We start from the raw sequence: 20,668 nt of genomic DNA, 5'->3' as shown, positions 1-20,668 counted from the left end.
TGTTAATAGTACTAGTGTTAATAGTGCTAGTGTAAATAGTGCTAGTGTTAATAGTACAAGTGTTAATAGTGCTAGTGTTTAATAGTGCTAGTGTTAATAGTGCTAGTGTTTAATAGTGCTAGTGTTAATAGTGCTAGTGTTAATAGTGCTAGTGTTTAATAGCACTAGTGTTAATAGAGCTAGTGTTAATAGCGCTAGTGTTAATAGCACTAGTGTGAATAGCGCTAGTGTTAATAGCACTAGTGTGAATAGTGCTAGTGTGAATAGTGCTAGTGTTTTATAGTGCTAGTGTGAATAGTGCTAGTGTTTAATAGTGCTAGTGTTAATAGTGCTAGTGTGTAATAGTGCTAGGGTTAATAGCACTAGTGTTTAATAGTGCTAGTGTTAATAGTACAAGTGTTAATAGTGCTAGTGTTAATAGTGCTAGTGTTAATAGTGCTAGTGTTTTATAGTGCTAGTGTGAATAGTGCTAGTGTGAATAGTGCTAGTGTGAATAGTGCTAGTGTTTAATAGTGCTAGTGTTAATAGTGCTAGTGTGTAATAGTGCTAGGGTTAATAGCACTAGTGTTTAATAGCGCTAGTGTTTAATAGTGCTAGTGTTTAATAGTGCTAGTGTTAATAGTGCTAGTGTGTAATAGTGCTAGGGTTAATAGCACTAGTGTTTAATAGTGCTAGTGTTTAATAGTGCTAGTGTTAATAGTACTAGTCAGAGGCGGCTCATCTGGCCCATCAGTCAAAGGTTATGTTGATTATCTTCAGGGAGCTCAAGCAGGTCTTGTCAGAGTAAACTGTGTTTGTTAAATGCCCTACTGAAACCAGAACCTCTCCAATGACTCGACTCATGTTTTATTCAGGCTCTGCCAGTCCAGCAACAAATACATCTGAAACCAGTGACTAAAATCACACAACCCATCCATCCCAACTCAAACCAGCAAGCTATTCTTTTCTACTAAAATAATGCAAAAACTTCAAAATGTTTTTAAAACATGCTTCTTTTTCTTCACTTTAGTTTTTCCCAATTAAATTTTTATTTCAATGGTCAATTTTAGCAATCAAAAAGTATGTCTAATTTATTTAAATAATTAGACAAACAATTTAGCAACAATTTATTTAATGTTTAACCAAAAAAAAAATTTTTTAAATGTGTTTACTTTGAGGAATTAACTAATTTAATTTCCCCTTTTAATATTTCTGGATCCAAATTGTCGCAGCCTTAATGACATAAGAAAATCTGATCTGCCTGTTTACATGAAAGTCACATTGGCACATATCTGATTTATATCAGATTTATTTCCACATATGCATGAGAACTGAAACCGAACTCTAATTATCCGAATGCATGCGTTTTTTTCCTGTTTACACTGTCATAGAACAGATCCGATCTGTCACATATGAGCAAAACAATCTGAATTGGGTCACATTTAACTGACAGTGTAAACAAGGCCAAAGTCACGTTTGATGTAAGCACTAAGCGTTTGTAAAAGCTTTATTCATTTCCTCAAAGAGCTTTGGTTATTTAAAGTGCACAAATCAAACTCAACCAAAACAGATAAGAAATGCTCTGGGGTGCAAGAAGAAAGACAATATTGAAAGACCAGGTAACAGGAGCCTGTGTGACTCATAGCGTGCTGGTTCAAACCAGAGAGAGGATTTCATCACACCCCGTCCGACCAGTCCGTCCACTGCAGGAGGCCCACGAGGTCTGTGGTATTCACATTCTCCTTCAGGGTGACTGCGCTGCGCCTGAGTGTCACCTGAAGCCACCAATTCGGCCATCTCTCTCCCTCTAGGCCCACAACTTCTGAACAAACTCAAAGAACTCATTGTCTGTCATCCAAAACTATGGAGACTGTATTGCATGAGAAGGCACGGAGAGATTGCCATTCCATGGACAAATGCATTCAGCGGAGCAAAAGAAGTCCAAATCATGAAAATTGACCCAGCGGCACAGAGCGCAGAGGTTTGATTGCTCAGTAAATAGCAGCTCCTTTGCTTCTGACTGAAGCTCTGATCAGTCTCAGGGGCGTCTCCAGAAGAGCTGCAGCCTGACACCGATCACTTACCGAGGGCAGGTGACTGCTGCTGAAGCACAGCAAGGGCTTGTGTCCAGTCAAATGAAGAACGCAGCCATGCAGCTCTCGAGGCCTCTATCAGGTCCTGTGCACCCTTTTCTACCAGCAGAGTGCCCAAGCTGGCCCCATTTCCACCAAATGGGCAGACACGTGTGCTATGATTTTTTTGTGTGATTTTTTTATAATTACGTTAAAAATCTTGGGTCAGTATGATTTTGTTTGAGAGAAAAAATACATTCCATTAAAGGGTTAGTTCATCGAAAAATCTAAATTATGTAATTAATAACTCACCCTCATCTTGTTTCAAACCCGTAAGACCTCTGTTTATCTTCAGAACACAGTTTAAGATATTTTAGATTTAGTCCGAGAGCTCTCAGTCCCTCCATTGAAGCTGTGTGTACGGTCTACTGTCCAGAAAGGTAAGAAAAACATCATCAAAGTAGTCCATGTGACATCAGAGGGTCAGTTAGAATATTTTGAAGCATCGAAAATACATTTTTGTCCAAAAATAGCAAAAACTACGACTTTATTCAGCATTGTCTTCTCTTCCGTGTCTGTTGTGAGAGAGTTCAAAACACTGCAGTTTAGTGATATCTTTGATGATGTTTGTCTTACCTTTCTGGACATGGACAGTATACCGTTCCACACAGCTTCAATGGAGGGACTGAGAGCTCTCGGACTAAATCTAAAATATCTTAAACTGTGTTCTGAAGATAAATGGAGGTCTTACGGGTTTGGAACGACATGAGGGTGAGTCATTAATGACATAATTTTGCTATTTGGGTGAACTATCCCTTTAACCCAGTAACTTTGTTTTGATAAGCGTCTGAAAACACGAGTGCTAGCCCAGTGTGTTGTGATTGGCTAAACCGCCTCTAGTGCTCGTCTAAACGTCCCGCCCCCCTCACATCACGTGCTCTGGTTGGTTTGTAAACAACAGCAGCCTATAATATCACTTAATAGTTTGAGCACAATTGAGAAACAGAGGATATTATTGAAGAGGATCGTGCAGAACCGGTGCAAGCACAGCTTTTGATGCCAGGCCTATCAGGGAACTACACTGTGACCAAAATGGTCGTATATGCGACCTTTTGAAATGACATGGCGACCCAATTTTTTTTGAGGTCGCAAATGTATCACTGATTATTTTTGTACCTACCTTATGTTTTAGGCAATATGCTATGATTTACTATGAGCATTTATTAAAACAGAAATGTGTATTTTAAAAATATGTTTTATAACGTGCTCTGAGCATTCAACACATCAAGTTGGCTTCAGCCCCGCGATGCGGGAAAGCTGAACTGAGCAGCTGGTTACTCGCACGCTGTGTTCGTTGCGCACGAGAGAGAGCCTCGTCTCACGGACAGCAACAATGAACTAGTTTTACGAATAGTTTTAAAAAGAATTTATCCACAGTCAAACCAAAAATCAAGTGTAATTGATTATATTTTTTACTAGTGGGTGCAGGACACTAGCTCATTTATGTAAGTGAGTATATTAAAATACAGCGAACTGTGAAATATTATACCCAAAAATTCTTCATACTGTAGACTAACAGTGAAATTGATACAAAAATAAATAAATTAGGGACCTGACCATTTCTTGCTTAAGTGTTTCTTTCTTTAATTGCTAATGCAACCTTTTCACACCACAGACTGAACCAAAAAAAGCATTGCTTGGTAATTGTTCAACAAAGTATTGATAGTTGTGTAAATATTGTCATACTAACAACTGTCTGAAGTTTTTGTTGATTCCATTACATATCTTTCTATCAAAGTTATCTGACATTATCAAGAGGAATTTGTTCTGACACAGTTTAACTCTGAGTTCTTGTCAGATTTTATTACGAATTTCTAAACTATAATAAATAAACTGTGATGATGTGAGAAATGTTGAAGGTGTCTGAATACATTTTGGTTTGACTGTGTATTTTATTTTACCATGAAGACTATGCAGTGCTATTTTAAATTAGTTTCTGGACAGCTACAAACTAAAAAAAAAAGTAAACTGTGTAAATAGCACAAATAAATAAATAGAACAAACATACAGTACAAATTAAACAATTTCAGACAGGGCCCACTGTACAACCTGCACCAGGGCCCTGGGTTAAGATACCAAGACGGAGCAATGTACTGTGTCTACTGTAAGAAATAAAGGCATGTGGTTTAAAATATGGCAAGTAAAATAAAAAGCACATCTGTATGGAATACAGTTTCATTATTATCCAGAGAGACTTACTATAAAAAATTTGTGCGACCAAATGATGTTTGGCGCCAGTAACTGAAAAAGTTAGTCGCGCAAGTGCCACCAGTGGAAAGGTTATAGTTCCCTGCCTATGTTTTTTTTGTTTGTTGTTGTCTCTTACTTTTAGATACACTGTTATTTGTAAAAGCTACTGCTTATATAAGCTTTACATATACGGTTTTCCTGATTAAAGCTTTAATACAGCACAGCAACTGCATGTGAGTCCATGTTTAACACTTCTTATAGCTATGAGAAAATAGATAAGATATAGAGAGAGAGAGAGAGAGAGAGAAGCAGGGGGATGTGAGGAACAGTGTTAAGAACCGCTGCTTTAGAACATTGATTTTGAAACTTGTGGATCCATTAGAATCGTCAGAAGACAGAAGAATCATGATTCATGCTTGAATAGACTTTTACATAGACCCGTAGTTTTCTCTTCCTCTTCTCTAAACCTTGCCCCCTTTGCTGCCTTTTCCTGAGGGCAGGGTTCATCTGGGTTTGTCACGAAGCCGGGAAGCAACTTCTAAGCATTGAAGTAAGGACTGAAGACCGGAGTAATGATGCTGAAATTCAGCTGATCACATGAAATAAATTACATTTGAAAATACATTCAAATAGAACACACTTATTCTAAACCGTAATACCATTTCAAAAGATTACAGATTTTACTCTATTTTAAATCAAATAAGCCCAGCCTTGGTGAGCAAAAGAGTTTCTATTTATTTAAAAACTACCACTTGAGATCACAGCCAGCTAATATCATTCACTTAAAGTCACCGAATTAAAATACTTTGTTCTCCAAACCAGTGTGTGTTCAATTTATAACTAACATACACTGTCACCATTTCAGTGAAGAGGGTGTGAGAGAAGCGCTGTGACTCATCTCGCAGGCCTGGATCTCTGATAAAAGCCTGAACGGCTGAAGGCAGACCACTGATGCGAGGCAGAGGAAAAACCTGGCTCCTCCTCCTCCTCCTCCTCAGGAAAGGAATGCACATTCTTCCCACGTTACTCTCGTCTTATCTGAGGGAGGGAGGGAGCGAGCTCTTGGAAAGCACAATATGTGCTAGTGTGTGTGTGTGTGTGTGTGTGCACATTTGTATCATCAGTGTTGAAACAAACGTCTGCACCAGCGATCGTCAGCCAACAACGCAGTGCCGCATTTTTACAATGTAGCCTTGAATCTAATTTTTTTTTTCTTTAAATGCATGTTTTGCAACAAATCTGACAAAGTGACTACAGACTGGAAAAGACACATCCAAATTAAACTCAAAGGACGTACGACAAAACCTGTAAATAGCAACGCTCTGCCTGTAAACAAACCACAAGTAACATCCTGACTTCACCTCAGTTGCAAAAGCAACGCTCTGCAGTAACATCAACAGCAATGCTAGTGCCTCACAACCCGTCTTGCTGAAATGACAAGCGAGCCATGATGCAGCACACAGAACAGATTTCATGACAGCGAGGAGCCTTCGGTGAGCTCTCTGGCCTCAGTCACAATCAAGAGTCCCTGGCTTCCCCGCCGCTGTCACCAGGAAACCAGCGTCAAAGCCTTGCGACCGGACGTTACGTGTGCAGGATATTGAGAAGAGATCACAGTGTGCCACAGGTTACTGTCCTTGAGCGTGAGGCTGATGATAACCACAGCGAGAACAAAGCCCTGCGCTCCATCAGCGCCGCTCATCTGCGGCCCGCGCTCTTATAACTGCAGAGGCTGATTACACTCTTATCCTGATCATTAGCTTTACTATCAAGAAGCCTCCAGCACTGAATCACCCCTTCCACATCTGACACATTCACAAAAGCCTTTTATATGAGAACTCCACCTGTAAAGGCATAGTTCACCCAAAAATGAAGTGTCCTTTCTCTGTGGAACTGTGAAAGGGTGAACAGAGTGCCGTGAAAAGGGTTTTGCTCCTTCCGCTTTTTGTTTTGCATATTTGTCACAATTAAAAGATTTAGATCAAACTTATTTTTAATTTAACACAAAGATAATGCAAGTCAATACAAAATGACGTTTTTATATAATGGTTTCATTTATTAAGCAAAAAAAGCTGTCCAAACCTACCTGGCCCTACGTGAAAAATGAATTGCCTCCTCCTGTTAAATTAGGATGTAGCCAAAATTTGGAGCACTTACATTAGTGAGCAAGATCCTGGCAGATTGCTAGGTCCGGTCCTCATAGATAAATACAAATAAATAAAACACATAGGAATCAAAATTTTAATTTGATGACAAGTATCTGATTCCTGACCTGAAGTATTCGATTCTGGAATCGGAATCAATTTTTGATTCCCAACCCTACTTGTAGGTTTAAAAATCTATTGTCTAACTACAAATATTTCAGCGAAACGTATATTTTAGTCAGAATTACTGCGCTGCTATTTAATTGAGCTCTGTCTGTGTGTCGTGCAAAGTGAAGTGTAGCGGAGAATCCCAAAGCACTTCTGACAGAAAAATGGAAATATTTCCATGGCTTTTCAAAAATGTACAGATGGAGAATATACCTGTGAAATATAAGTTATGCATTCAGGAAGACATCACATCTCAAACACATTAAACAGTGCGAGGAGTAGGGTTGGGTATCGATTGGGATTTTTACGATACCGGTGTAATTTCGATCCTTTTAAAACGGTACCGGTGCCTAAACGGTGCCTGAACTGATACTTCTATAAAAATAAATAAAAAAATAAATAAAGCCTAAAAGGATAACATTACAGGACATTAAAAAGATTTAAAATAAATCCATAGCTTTCACATTGGATGCTCTCATTTCCCAAGCTTCCCTTACTCTAAGGCTAATAAATGTATTTCACAATCTGGGTCTTTATTTAATACAAAACCACACATAATGTTTCTACTGTATCTCTGTCACTTACTCTGTTTAAATGAGTGATGTCTGTCACTATCTTTAATCTGTTCTGTGAATTACTGTATGCTCATTCTTTATACAGCAGCAACAGTTATTTGTAAAGTACAGTCTTGGGCACATTAGTATTTTCACCCCAAAAAAGGGTTTTAAGCCAGTTATTTATATCTTTTGCTTTAGTGTGTCAGTAGGAAATATCAGTTTACATTTCCAAACATTCATTTTGCCAATCTGCCTAAGACTAAGGTCCAATCCCAATTCTACCCCTTAGCCCTTCCCCTTTCTCCTACCCCTCCGTTTCGCGCGTTCATGTGAAGGGTTAGGGGTGTCTCAATTCTCTTTTGGTTGGAGGGGAAGGGGTAGGGGAAGGGCCAGATAACCCTTCAAACGAAGATTTTTCGGGACCATACTTCAAACGAAGGGGTATGAATTATCTCGGCAACATGGCTGCCACAGCGAACAAAAAGACAAATGTAAGCTTTTTTGACATAAATAAAGATTTTAACGAAAAGTAATCATTTGTTTTATGTTACATTCAATTGTGAGTTTATATTAATGGTCATGTTACTCAAAGAAATGTTTGCAAAAAATCACTAATATTTGCTAACGTCATATCATTACAGACTACATGATCGTGCCACAGCATACGTCTGATCAGGGCGATAACTGTCGTAGACTAATCCCCCCAATAATTAGAAATCGCTAAACCATTTTCTCAAATATGGCCTATTCGGGAGGGAGAGAGAGAGAGAGAGAGAGAGACAAAAAAAGAGAAATGGAAGTTGCGTGTATTCGCGTCTGTGCGTTTATCTTTTTAGAGTGAGTTTACTTAAAAACAGCGATTGTATCCTCTCGTCGCTGGAAAATATAATGTAGCGATTCAGTATTTAAACTGTATTTAATAAAGGTCGTGGGGCAAATTGACAAGTTTATATTCTCCTGGATGTGTGAGCTGCGCGATTTCCAATATGTGTGTGTGTGTGTCAGTAAGCAGCGCATTAATACAGAACGATAATTAAAGCCTCTAATGCACACCATCACACCAGTATATGTGTGTATTGTAAGAGTTAGACGATGAATGATGGCGTGTGACGTCATGGTAGTGGTGTCCCAATCCTTAGGGGAATATTTTCTCCCCTACCCCTTGACACTCTGTTTCAAGGGCCAAGGGAAAGGGGTAGGCGGAGGGGTATGGGGAAGGGGAATAAAATAGAATTGGGATTGGGCCTAAGACTTTTGCACAGTAGTGTATGTACAAAGTACATGCAATAAAATGAAGTATATTTAAATAAGTGTAATTAAAGTATGTGTTCATATGTGTTAAGGGCTAGATTGTCGCTGGAGGAAACAGCTGTGGTGTGATGAGCGGTGAATGGAGAGAAAACTTTACAGAAGATGAGAAACAGACTGCTCCCTCGTGACCTTTTGTAAACCGTATTTATGACAAAGAACTGCACAGATACAGATATTCTAACAATCTGTCGATAAACAAACACCTCGTGTCCTCGGTTTCTGTTTGAGTCCGCTCGCCCTGCTCCGCCGCAGTCTGCAGATTGAAGAGCGCGCTGAAAGACGGAGAGGAGACCGGTCTAATGGTCTTTCATATGAAATTTAAGCGACTGACTCTGAGGCGATCGCGAATGTGTGTACAGTTTATGGAGCTAAATGCTATAGCCCCGCTAAAAAAGCCTAGCGACCCTCGTGCTTCTTGTGTACATTTCAGAGAACGAGGACAAATAGTTCAATCGATCGCTCAGGCATTTAAGACGCACCGAAATGAGACACCGAAATCTGCGTTCTGATTCGGTTCCATAGGTACCAGTGCCATATTGGTACCAGGTTTCGGTACCCAACCCTAGCGAGGAGCCTAGGGGCCTAGTTAAAATTAATGTAATTAATGATATATAAAATTTATGTATATTACATATCACCACATGCCACCGTCACAGCCCTACCAGCAAGTCCACCTCTGAATGGCTCAAGAAAAACAAAATGAATCCAAAGACATAGCATTTATATGTAGTTAATAGTGCTAAAAACTAAAATGAAACGAGGTGGGGGGGGGTATCAGTGTGATTTAATAGCTAGGTGTGGGTGCAATAACATGGAAACAAAAAACCTGCATCCAAATATCAGTTTTCTGCAAATAAGAAAAAAATGCACGTGGGAGTTTCTTTAAAAACACATAGTTTACATAAAATCTTACGTATTTATAATATGAAAGCAAACAAAAAAACCCTGTTTAGGAAAGGGGCATTATACCTTTCAAAAAATATAATATGCATCTTAATATTGCAATGACTGTTAAACGTATTTAACAGTAGTATGTGTGTCAATGACAGGGTGGACATATCTTATGGTTTATGCTTTGAATAATAGCCCAAAATTATTTATAAAAAAAAATGTGTGGGAGCTCAGCAAATATATTTCTAAAGTACATAAGTGTCTACTGTTTATGACATGACATGAAGCAAATGAGAAATTGAAACCAAAATGTGTGAGTATTGTGAGGGTTAAAAGACATTGTGATATTGACCCTCCTGTTTTTGTATAATTTTCATACTGTTTCTATTTCATGTTTTTATATCCACCTTTTTCTTCAACGCGGAATGGGTGAGACTTCTGGTTTTCTAGCCGCTCTAGGTAAATAACGAGAGGAATAACAACGTGCAGTAAACGGTAAAACTGTTTGCACTACAAACCATTGTGTTCTTAAGTAAGATACATTAAAACAATATGGTAAGACACACCAATTTTCAATATCAAAAACAGTAGTAGAACAGGCAGTAATTATTATTACGATGACTAAACATATTTACAATGTTTTGAATGTGTCCTGTACTTACAAGAAAAAAATAAATCAACAGATTTATTGATTTATCTTTTTTTTTTGTCCCTAAAAAAGAAGCGGAGCAGGTCATCATGTTAAGCCTGCTTTACACATACTTCGTTTGCAGTGCGTATGAGGAGCATATTTTTTTCCACTCCCATGTTAATGGATGAGAGCAGGGCTATTCAACTAGCTTCACTGAGGGCCGGATTATTGAACTGAACATTTGAAGAGGGCCAAGGGGGGACCTATAAAATTAGAAATGAAATTGAAATCTAAAATCTATAAAAGGTTAACATTAGTTCTGTCAAGTGATTAAAAAAATATTAAAATCACAAATTGTTCTGTAAATAATCATAATTAATTGCATATTTATATTGTCATAATTTCACATTATTCACCTCCAAAGACGCAAAGACGCGCTCTCGGATGCGTATCCAGATTCGTGATCGAACAAACTCTAATTATACAAGCGGTTCTCAATTCCAGTCCTCGAGCCACCTTGCTCTACACATTTCATATGTTTCTCTTATGGCTTCATACATTTGTTCTCTTCAAACGTAAGTGCTCTGCGAAGTGGACTGGAATTGAGAACCGCTGATTTATACTATGGAGTGGTAGTACTTACCACACATTTTACAAGATTATATGTTTTTCAGTGGTACTGAGGATCTGCAAATCATTCTCCATCGTGCACCCCCCCCCCCAACTCGCCCCTGCCGAGGTCATCATCACTTTCACTGTAGACATCGTCCAATGGCAAATTTGTAGACATTGCCCAACCCTAGTGCAAATGATACAGTCCATCATCTGTCACAAGCGTCTTTCACGTTGAAATATTTGCGAGAATCTCCCAGGTTTAAAGCGTGGAAACTGCGGGAAGTAGAATTATGCGCAATCCTCACAATCCCGAGACAAAATTCAAGCCCTGATATAAATATATACAAATATTTGTACATTTCTCATAGTATAATATCTATGTCTAACGTGTTTTGTGGCATTGCTTTGTCAAAGCAACAATCAAACTCAGTTTCATATTCCTATTCGGTTGTTAAGTGATGACATAAGAAGCGCTGTTTCCAGGTCCAAGCCTTAACTCGCTTCACTTGATAATACGACCTCAGCAGCCGTTTATGAGCACTGTTTATTCATATTAATAATTTAAGCTAAACGCTTTCAAACTTACAATATACACTACAGTCTCCGTGCTCACAGCATCCCAAACACAAATAATTTTTATATATTTTTTTTATATTTATATTTTCATTGCCTGGCTATCTGGGACTTCGGTATGGAGTTAAAGGTTAAGATTATAACTTTTTCGCTAGTATTCGATCACATTGTGAGTTTATATTAGCACCTTTTGTTGTTTTCTCGTGGTAACTGATAGTGTGTTTGGACACGGTAGCGCTGTTACGTGACGTCAGACTTAAGCAAATAAGCATTTCAATAGATTTGTAATTAGACATCGTTGTAAATTTTTCACACAAACTGCAGTTTTCCACCAAAAAAAAAAAAACTCTTGCAAGTGAAAAAATTAAGACAAAAGTATTGTTGTATGTTGTATAATAATAATAATTTTACATCAAGAGCTCAATGTAAAGCAGCAGTACTGCTGGAGTTTCAGCCATCAGGTGCAGTTTCAGTAACCTGAATTGGTTAGTAATGACGTGCTTCCCAGGAATGTCACAAAGTCCATTTCCTCAGTTTTGGGTTAGGGTTAGTTTTTTTTGACATTTTGACTTGCGACATGCTGATAGGTGAGACTGGCATTCAGATTTTAACACACCTTTAAAGTCAAGACCATTGTGTCCTGTAAAACCAGATCCAGGGTCTGAATGCATATTACCTTAAGAAACAAATGTCTCTATTAGCATAAGCTTTAATGATGCTTGAGACTTAGGCTAATTACATTTTGCATTATTCTGCATGTTGATAAGGCTCCATGTGCGGTGATGAAGGTTTATCTCAAAGCTACATCATCATGAGTCTCCTCAAATGGACTTTCACAGTCATGCAACTATGGGGAAAATGCCAAGCAGAGGTCTAAAACCGCTAGATGATTTTAGTTATAGTTATAGATTAATCACTGCAGATATTACTTTTCCACCAACACAGTGCTAAGAGTCCTTAAACCTGCAGGTCTTGTATCAGAAAAAGAGCTGGGTACCGAACTCTCTACTTTTAAGGGTACTGACCGAACTGTGTCGGTACAAACGAGTATAAAAACATAATTTACTCTATAGCGAGTAGTGCCACAGAATTTGTCAATTTTGGACGAATAAATCAGAAGTAGGTATGCCACTTAATTTGAATTGCGATATGAACTAGTGTCTGCATTACCCTTGTATTACTTTTGTACAACAAAATGTTCATCTTTAAATATTACATTTTCTTTTAATTGTATGGAAAAAAATATTAGCCAAATAAAAAATGTTTTTAAAAGGAATATTTACACAGTTTTTCTTCCATGCATTAATTTCAACAGTAAACATCAGGTTGCTTCCCAAAAAATGAAATGGTTTAATTTTCATTTCATTTAAAACAAATGTTTAACGCATTTGATTTTCAGAAAAAATTTAACAAGAAAAAGTTTGTAGGGCCCTTGTTCAAAATGTTAAAACTGAGATGTTTGGACTTTCCACTCATATTAATGTTTTTGTAATTACACAAAGAGAGAAAAAAAAAAAAACGAAAGAAGGTACCTTTGGGTACCAGTACCAAATTTCAGGTATCAGTACCGGTATCAGTTAAAAGGTGAATGGTATCCAAACCTAATCTGCCTTCACACCATCTAAAGCTTTCCAAACAATGACTAAACTAGACTGTATTAAAATCAACAAAACTGTGCAAAATGGGCAGCATTTAGTCCATATACATAGACACCCCATTTCCATTTGTAAAGTTCTGCAAAGCTACTCCAACCACTTTTTATCCATCCAAATAAAAACTCAGAGGACCTACTGTATTACTTAAATAAATGCAATGTTACAAGCTAAAAATTCTAATTTAATAATTAAATTATACATTTTAAGTTTTAAGAATTCTGTTGACATAACTACATTGATCGGTCATTACATCAACATAAGATTGTTTCTGTGTTAAGACTATATACTCACATTCACATCTACCTCCATCCAATCAACAACCAGTGGTTCAAACCAACATTTGTCCTTTTTTGCATCATTCACCATCAGTCATCTGCTTTTAAATAAGGCCATCCTTAAAAATATTTTGGTTTGCAGTAACAGTAAAAAGAAGTGAAAAAAAATGGGTCGTAGGTAGGTCTATATATTTTTTTTAAGTTTCAATGTAAAAAAAAAAAAAGTAAAATTTTGGTGATGGTGATTACGTAAGGTATAAATTTAAACACATTATCATATCGTGACGTCACTGACTGGGTCTTCAACCCATGCCTTCAGGCACATAAATTGCAAACCTCATTTTGATGCAGGCTATAAAGACCACAAACAAATTGAAATCTTTGTCAAAAACATGTTTATTGCATGAATTTCAGGTGCATTCATTTGAAGAAAAAAAAATGAGGTAGCCTGGTGTTATACTGTTTTACTTGCATCCACCGCTTGGAGTCAATGCAACCTACAAATGAGAGACCAATATATAATATAAGATTCAATATATTGGTAAAGACCAATATTCCTGATGATTTATTGGCGTGAAGTTTCATGCACAATGACAAACAGGAGTGCAACATTCTCCAAAAACAATAAGCAGAGTGGACTGCCATAACGCAAAACATTTACTGCAGGCTTCAACATGGCTGTGTTTACAATTAGAAATGTCAAAAAAAAAAAAAAAAAAAAAAAAAAATGCATACGGCGATTCTAGCCCGAGTCTGTATCTGTATGCATGAGACTGTCTGAATACCGGCAGAATTCACATTTCTGTTGTAAAAAGAGAAACATTGTGCAGAAGTATTATTTGCTGTTATGCGTGTGTGTCCGAAGCTGCAGTTGCTGTGTGACGCGTGCTTCAAAAAAAAAAAAAAAAACCTGGATGCTCCAAAAGAAAAAAAAAAACACACACAAAAAAAAAACCTGGATGCGCTCCGAGAGAAGGCAGTTAAAATCAACTTCCCATTTTCATTTTCGAAACTTGTGTTGGTTGATTCGTGCAATAGATTTTCAAACGTAAAGTGACAGTCGACACGGTCAGGGTTTTAGACTAGAGAGGAGAAGGGATGGGAAAAGATCTTGGCACAGTTTTTCCAGAACTTCGTGCCAAGTTAAAGCGGTGTCGAGCTGTTTTAATGACTGTTTTAGATGTATTATGGTGCCCGAACCCATATGACTTTGAACAGTGACCGCAAACATTTAGTTTACTGCAGCCACAGCCATCATTACCAAGCGCGAACCGTTGACTCTGACAGTGAATGAGAGTATGAGACGAAGCAGGTTTTTATTTAAAAGAAAGAACGTAGCCTTCGTTTTTTATTTAGGCCAAGGCAATTTATATATTTACAATACTTACTAAAATATAATTAATATTATTTTATTGCTTTTGTATTAGTTGTTCGAAGAGTAAAAAAAATTGGTCGGTCATAACACAAATTTACAACTGGCAAGTCGGTCGGACTAAAAGCAAAAAAATAAATAAAATTTGAGTCAGTCCTAAATTGACAGGGTCGGTCGACTTACGGCAAACAAGAATATATTTAAGGATGGCCTGACTCTGACTTCAAATACAATGAATTCAACTACTCAAAAGTTAAAGTGAGCTGCTTCTGAAGGAGAATCGCAGATCCCTGACCAAGCACCAGCACCATTTTGGTGAAAAAAGGGGTATGGCTGGGTTCTCAAATAACATTTCATAAATGTGCTGTCATTGAAAGGGATGTCAGCACTAAGTGAGAGAGCTGGACACAGACCAGAACGAAGTCCGATGTGCAGAAACAGCAGTAATATATCTCACGTCACAGCCATTCAACCTGTGACCTCTCTTTACACACGGCTATAAAACAGAGAATCTGACACAGAGCAGACACAGTCCTCATATACGACAGGAATGAAGGGAAGAGCTAATCATGCACAACAGAGAGAACGATGTACGGCCTTCTTCCAAAAGCCTTCAAACTAAATAAATGAGTTGTGCGGTTATATTTTATTAGGGTTACACATGCAAAACTGTTCCACCTTGAGCACAATCATATCAAAACATTACCTGAATGAACCAGACCGCTCAGGGTACAGGGTTCTGGACGTGATAATGATTAACTTCTGAGCTGGAACCAAAGGTAGCAGAGTAAACAGATAAGAGCAGCCTTTTGATTTCTATCTTTGCGAAGCCTAGCCTCTATAAAGAAATGACAAATGACTTCATCCCGCAAGAAAACCCTTCATTAGTGTGTAGTTTGACAGCGACTGTCATTCTGACGACTCATCAACTGGATGCACTCGATTCCCAACGTCATCACACTTCTGAGAAAAGCCTAGGTGAACATGTACGTCAACGCAAAACCTGCTCGTTTTCAATGGAAATGCGACAGTGGCGGTGGGTGGCCACTGCAGGAGATTCATCACTAAACAAATGTAGGTATGGCAGAACTTTAACGTTAGAAGAAAGTTCAGCTATTCACTGAGCAGAGACCATCACTTAAACCACACGACGTCATTAAAGCCTACTCTATCGTATTTAATAGACAAGTTTCAATGCCTCGATCAAAGCCTTGTCGTACTGATGGTAATATACTACATGCCTTCTGTCGTCTGATTGATCGTCTATAAGTTATTAGTAAGTGAAAGTAAACATACGAATAACTGACACTGTTAGTAATATTTCAAGACAAACACTGACTGGATTGAAGCAACTTTGCTTTACTTGATTATTCAGACTAGGGATTGGCGTTTTCCGCCAATATCACATTCGAATATTTGAGCTCACAAAAAACGAATATTCGAATATTCGTTTATTTAAATTAAGTTTAATGAGACCGACGTTATTTTTCAGCAACATTTATTGTTTCCGTCATTTTGAACAAGCTTACACACAATAAGCTTGAACATCACACCGAGTTTTGTAGCTGAAAACCTTTAACAATGCGTGCAAACAAAAGTACAGATTAAAAGCAAAAAAAAAACAAAAAAGTGAACAAAGAAAAAACGTAAAGCAGCCTGCAGCAATGCTATTGTAGAACGTAGCCTACACTTAACTTTGAAACTTTTAAACTGTCAGCAAATCTTTTTTGCTATTGTTTTACATGTTCTTGTTTAGAAACACAGGCATGTAAACATGATCGGAGGAAAGTCGGCTCCTTAGTCTGTTAACAATAAGGCCAGCCGCGGAGAAAGCGCGCTCTGACGGCACAGACGTTGGCGGGACTCACAAATAACGGTGTGCTAAGCGAATAAGTTTTGTGAAGCGCTTAGTGTTTTCGTTTCACCACTGAATGGGATCCTCATCTGGTGAAATACATGGCTCCAGCAAGAACTGTTCCCACTCATCTCGGCTGGACTCTCTGTAATCATCGCTGAAGAACTGGCTCAGCCTTTTCCGACGAGTGGGCATTGCATCCTCTTCATCGTTGGTGACGCACCACTCGCATCAAGGAAACTGTTCTGATAATGTTCAAAAAAGTTTTTTTTTCTTACTTCTCTCATGTTTTCATTGAGAAACCTGACATGTTTGTGCCGAGGGTCTAGGGCAGACGCGAGAAGAGGAGTTTTCACTGCATTCTCCAAGTTAGCAGTGTTTATTTGTTGCTTGAGAGATGCCGCAACAATGTTCTTGAATTCGGTCACTTTCTGTGATTTTCCACGGCATATTTGAAGTACTGTAGAAGCGTGTTTGCGCGCTCATGTTCGTTATTTCCAATGTAGGCGCGCGGTATGCGCGCTCATAATGGAAGCGACGCGGTCGCGATGCGCACATTCTAAACATTCAACGTCATCCTTTCCCGTGACAACTTTGAAAGCTCAGCCAAGATGAAGGAACAGCTGGTCATAGCTGTATATGGATTGCCATTTTGAAATAAATTTAGTAGCAGAGGGCAGAGCTACTGAAAGCGATTTTTTGTGCTGCAAATCCATTTATCCTTTGCTGAAATTTCCGCATCTTCATGGAGAGAGCGCGTCATTGTTGCTTAGCAACGGCAGACGCCTCAGGAGCGCTTCTGCCCAAGCGAAAAAAGAAAGCGGCACGCCTAGCGTTTTCCATGCGTTTTTAGGCACGATATGTGAACGGCCCCTTATTCATTCATTCATTATTTTTTGCTTGCATACATCTTCAAATATGCCGTGGAGAATCACAGAAAGTGACCAAATTAGGTTTTGTGAACTTTTTTTTTTTTTTTTTGCGAAATTCGAATATCATTTTTATTTATCGAATAATTAGAACAGAACGAATATTCGAATGTTCGACTATCCATGCACACCCCTAATTCAGACGTCATGAATCAGTGAGTGACATTTAATTCTTCATCTCTCGAACATCATTGTATTCCATTGCATTACATCTTTTAATCATTAAACTAGGCATTTGAATGTCATTTTTATAGAAGATATAGAGTGACGACCGATATTAACATTATTTATTGTAAGAATCTGCTATATTATGAAGATCTCACTGATTTATATTACTAAAATATCAGCATCTGCACCAAAGTGCATATTATTGCTCAGTTTCTGCCTTTTAATTAAACTGTGGAGTTTCTTCTTAATGCATCCTACTATATGAGCCATAAAAGCCTGATGTATCAAATATTATACAAAACAAATCACAAATGCATTTTTTTTTCTTTTACATTTGGTCTAAAGATTGGATAAAGAGTTCCATTGAAAACAAAAAACCTAATGTAGTTTAGAATGGTGTTAATGAAAGGCTGATGATGGCAGGAGATATCAGTGATTAATCTGTTGATATAATCATCATTCTGGAGTGTGACAGCTGTAAACACTGGTTGTTCAGAGTCACTGGGACACTGGGATGGAGCAGCAAACTGATGATTACAAACTCATAAAAAGACGTTGTGTTTCTGATCTGTGTCACACTGAGCTCAGTTCAACTCCAGCAAAACGAATCATCAACAAACAGCTTGTTCAGAAGAAATTAATGCACAGCTCGGTGCATGGCATCAGCCCAGTAATGAAACCCTAACGTAAAAATATCCATGTAAAGTTACTTCAAAATAAAAGAGAACACGATGGTGTAATTAGGTATTTAACTCAGCGTTTCAGTGTTGTGAATCAGTGGCAGGTGAGCTGCTAACCGGCTAGCTGAGCTAGCAACTGTTCAGCAAACTGCCCGAACCAACAACCCGCTTCATCAAAGCTGAAGCCTGGACACGAAACACACCAGAGGGTCAGAAAACTGTTCACCTCACACACAACACCCATCTGAGTCATGTCATCTCGCTAGGTGCTGGTTAGCAGCTGATTTAGCCGGATGCTAAACTGTGAACTCAAAGTCAAACAGTCAGTTAGCTCGTTAGCTGGATAACAACATCATCACCAACCGTCGTTATACTAATGTTTACTATTATTGTTGTAAAACCATGAAGCGGCTCGTCACCCTCATCGCGTCTCGTTCAGATGGAAAGGTAACTTAACGTTAAAGGTGAATCGACTCACCTGAGATATCCACGGATGAAGTGAGTGAACCCTGTCAAAGAGAGAAGCGCAGATTTACACGATCAGGAAAATAACATAGTATATTCCCGAGGTATGGACGGATCCCCCTGGAGCTCTTCAGCGGGCCGTGTGTGTGTGTGTGTCCGCTCCTGAGTGACGGTTCGCCGGGTCCAGGCTGCCGCTGGGCGGGGTCTGTCTGACACGAGCGCTCATTAATTATTCATGATTCAGACTCGGTCTGGGAGGAGCTTACAGCACCAGCCAATTAATATTAAGCGAGAGAGCGCGCTAATAGAATATATTAATATGCATATTAATTGTGTGTGTGTGTGTGTACAAAAGTACAGTTAAGCTAATTATAAGGCAGTCTGTTTTGTTCTAAAAAAAAAAAGCCTTATGATGAAACCCAATGGTGACGATTTCTACAACAGGAGAATTCACAACCAATATGATGTTATAAAAACTGCATTTGTGCTATTTGAATAATGTTGCTAATTGATTAAAATTTTATTTTGTGATTCCAGTGGTTTTTTTTGTTAAAAAAATACAAATAATAATAAAAATAATAATAATAATAATAATAATAAATGGTGTTCTTCAGTAATAAAAGTTAAAATAAAACTAGTTGTTGAGGGAACATTTAAATATGATTTTCCGGTAAAAAAAAAAAAAAAAAAAAAACACATGCTTGCAGACATATAAATCTACATTTTCCACTCTTTTGAATGTTCACAGTTAAAGGGGTGGTTCGGGATTTTTGACATCGGACCTCATTTTTAGGTCAGCCTGTTTGTTATTCATCAGTGGAGACATTTTTTTTTTAATTATCCAGTCCTTATATTTGGATAGTTGGCCGATGCTAGGCTAGCGCGAGTCAATGGGTATATGTTAGCCAGCCATTAAAACCCGTTTTACCCACTCCACAGTGCACCAAACGCAAATCAATTATAACACTAGACTATCGATGCAAATGTCCGTTGAGAGAATAATGTTAGAAATCAAACTTACCTTTCATCACATTGCATTAGTTATAATTTGTTCCCTGTAATCATAAGCTTTGTCGACAGCAGCAGCGGAGTGATATTGATTACCTAGTTAAACACTTCGGTATCCTGACATAGAAAATTTATATCTGAGCTGAAGAGTCCATATGTCATTTGCTTCCAGTATCAGCCAAATCAAACAGATAACAGAAATGCACAGATCTCCTAAAAGTGTTGCGCATCCATCCCCATACAACAGAAAATGTTCTTCTAGACTTCCATGAAGACCAGTTCCTATGACTGCAGCTCTTTTAAAAGAAGATGTGCACTGGTCTTCAGAAGGCATGGCTCACGGAGGAATGCATGCAATGCTGCTCACGCATAGCTTTCAAACCTGTTGTGCAGCGAAGACAAGGCCCCGTTTATCACGTGACTCCTGAAATGAGGAGCACAGTGCTAATTCGTCTGTGACATATGTGAAGTATGTGATAGTGAGCAGCTGGAGAGGCACATTTGATCCATAGGTCACAATGCCCTTAGTGTTGACCTTTAAATATCAGACCATCAACATGTTGACAGACGGTAAGGACACTGTTTACTGACTGGAATATAAGTCACAGGCAAGAGGCATAACGAGATGAATACAAATAGAGAAATATTCCTTCTGATAGTGATGTTATTGTGTTATTTGTAGGCTATGGGTATTACAAACTATTTCTTTGAACACATTTGTGAATATATTGGTTGATTTTAGTTTTAGTGAAAGTGTTCATATAAATATTAAGCATGTGTGTTCCTTTCTGTTTTCAGGGCAGGCTCGTGAAGCGTTTGTTATCTATTCTATATGAAAGTCTGATGGTGGGATTTGAATTGTTTTTGTGATGAAGGCCTGACACCTGGTGGCCACTTCGTGCATTACAGCATACCAACGTTAAGTATGCAGTGTGCAGGTTGAAGTATCTTATATTATTAAAACATATTAGGCCAATACTTCACTACTGCCTTTTCCACATTAGCACTAGACTTATTAAATAAATGACATTTAACAGGCCTACGTTTTCACACGAATCTCCTTCACAGAG

The 20,668-nt window shown here is 38.2% G+C and overlaps 1 protein-coding gene across 4 annotated transcripts in view; it reads right to left on the bottom strand.

The window, feature by feature from the left end:
- LOC132113070 (protein numb homolog) overlaps positions 1-18,791 on the bottom strand; it is a 70,704-nt gene extending 51,913 nt beyond the window's left edge. For 3 of the 4 annotated variants that reach the window (XM_059520881.1, XM_059520884.1, XM_059520882.1), the window contains exon 1: positions 18,604-18,791. The gene's annotated coding sequence lies outside the window, so the exon portion shown is untranslated. The remainder of the gene's footprint in view (positions 1-18,603) is intronic. The other variant, XM_059520885.1, reaches the window with a different exon arrangement.
- Positions 18,792-20,668: the final 1,877 nt, after the last annotated feature.

The sequence above is a fragment of the Carassius carassius genome, chromosome 32 (genome assembly GCF_963082965.1).
Source record: "Carassius carassius chromosome 32, fCarCar2.1, whole genome shotgun sequence".
Taxonomy (NCBI): domain Eukaryota; kingdom Metazoa; phylum Chordata; class Actinopteri; order Cypriniformes; family Cyprinidae; genus Carassius; species Carassius carassius.
This window is presented reverse-complemented; position numbering and strand designations above follow the sequence as displayed.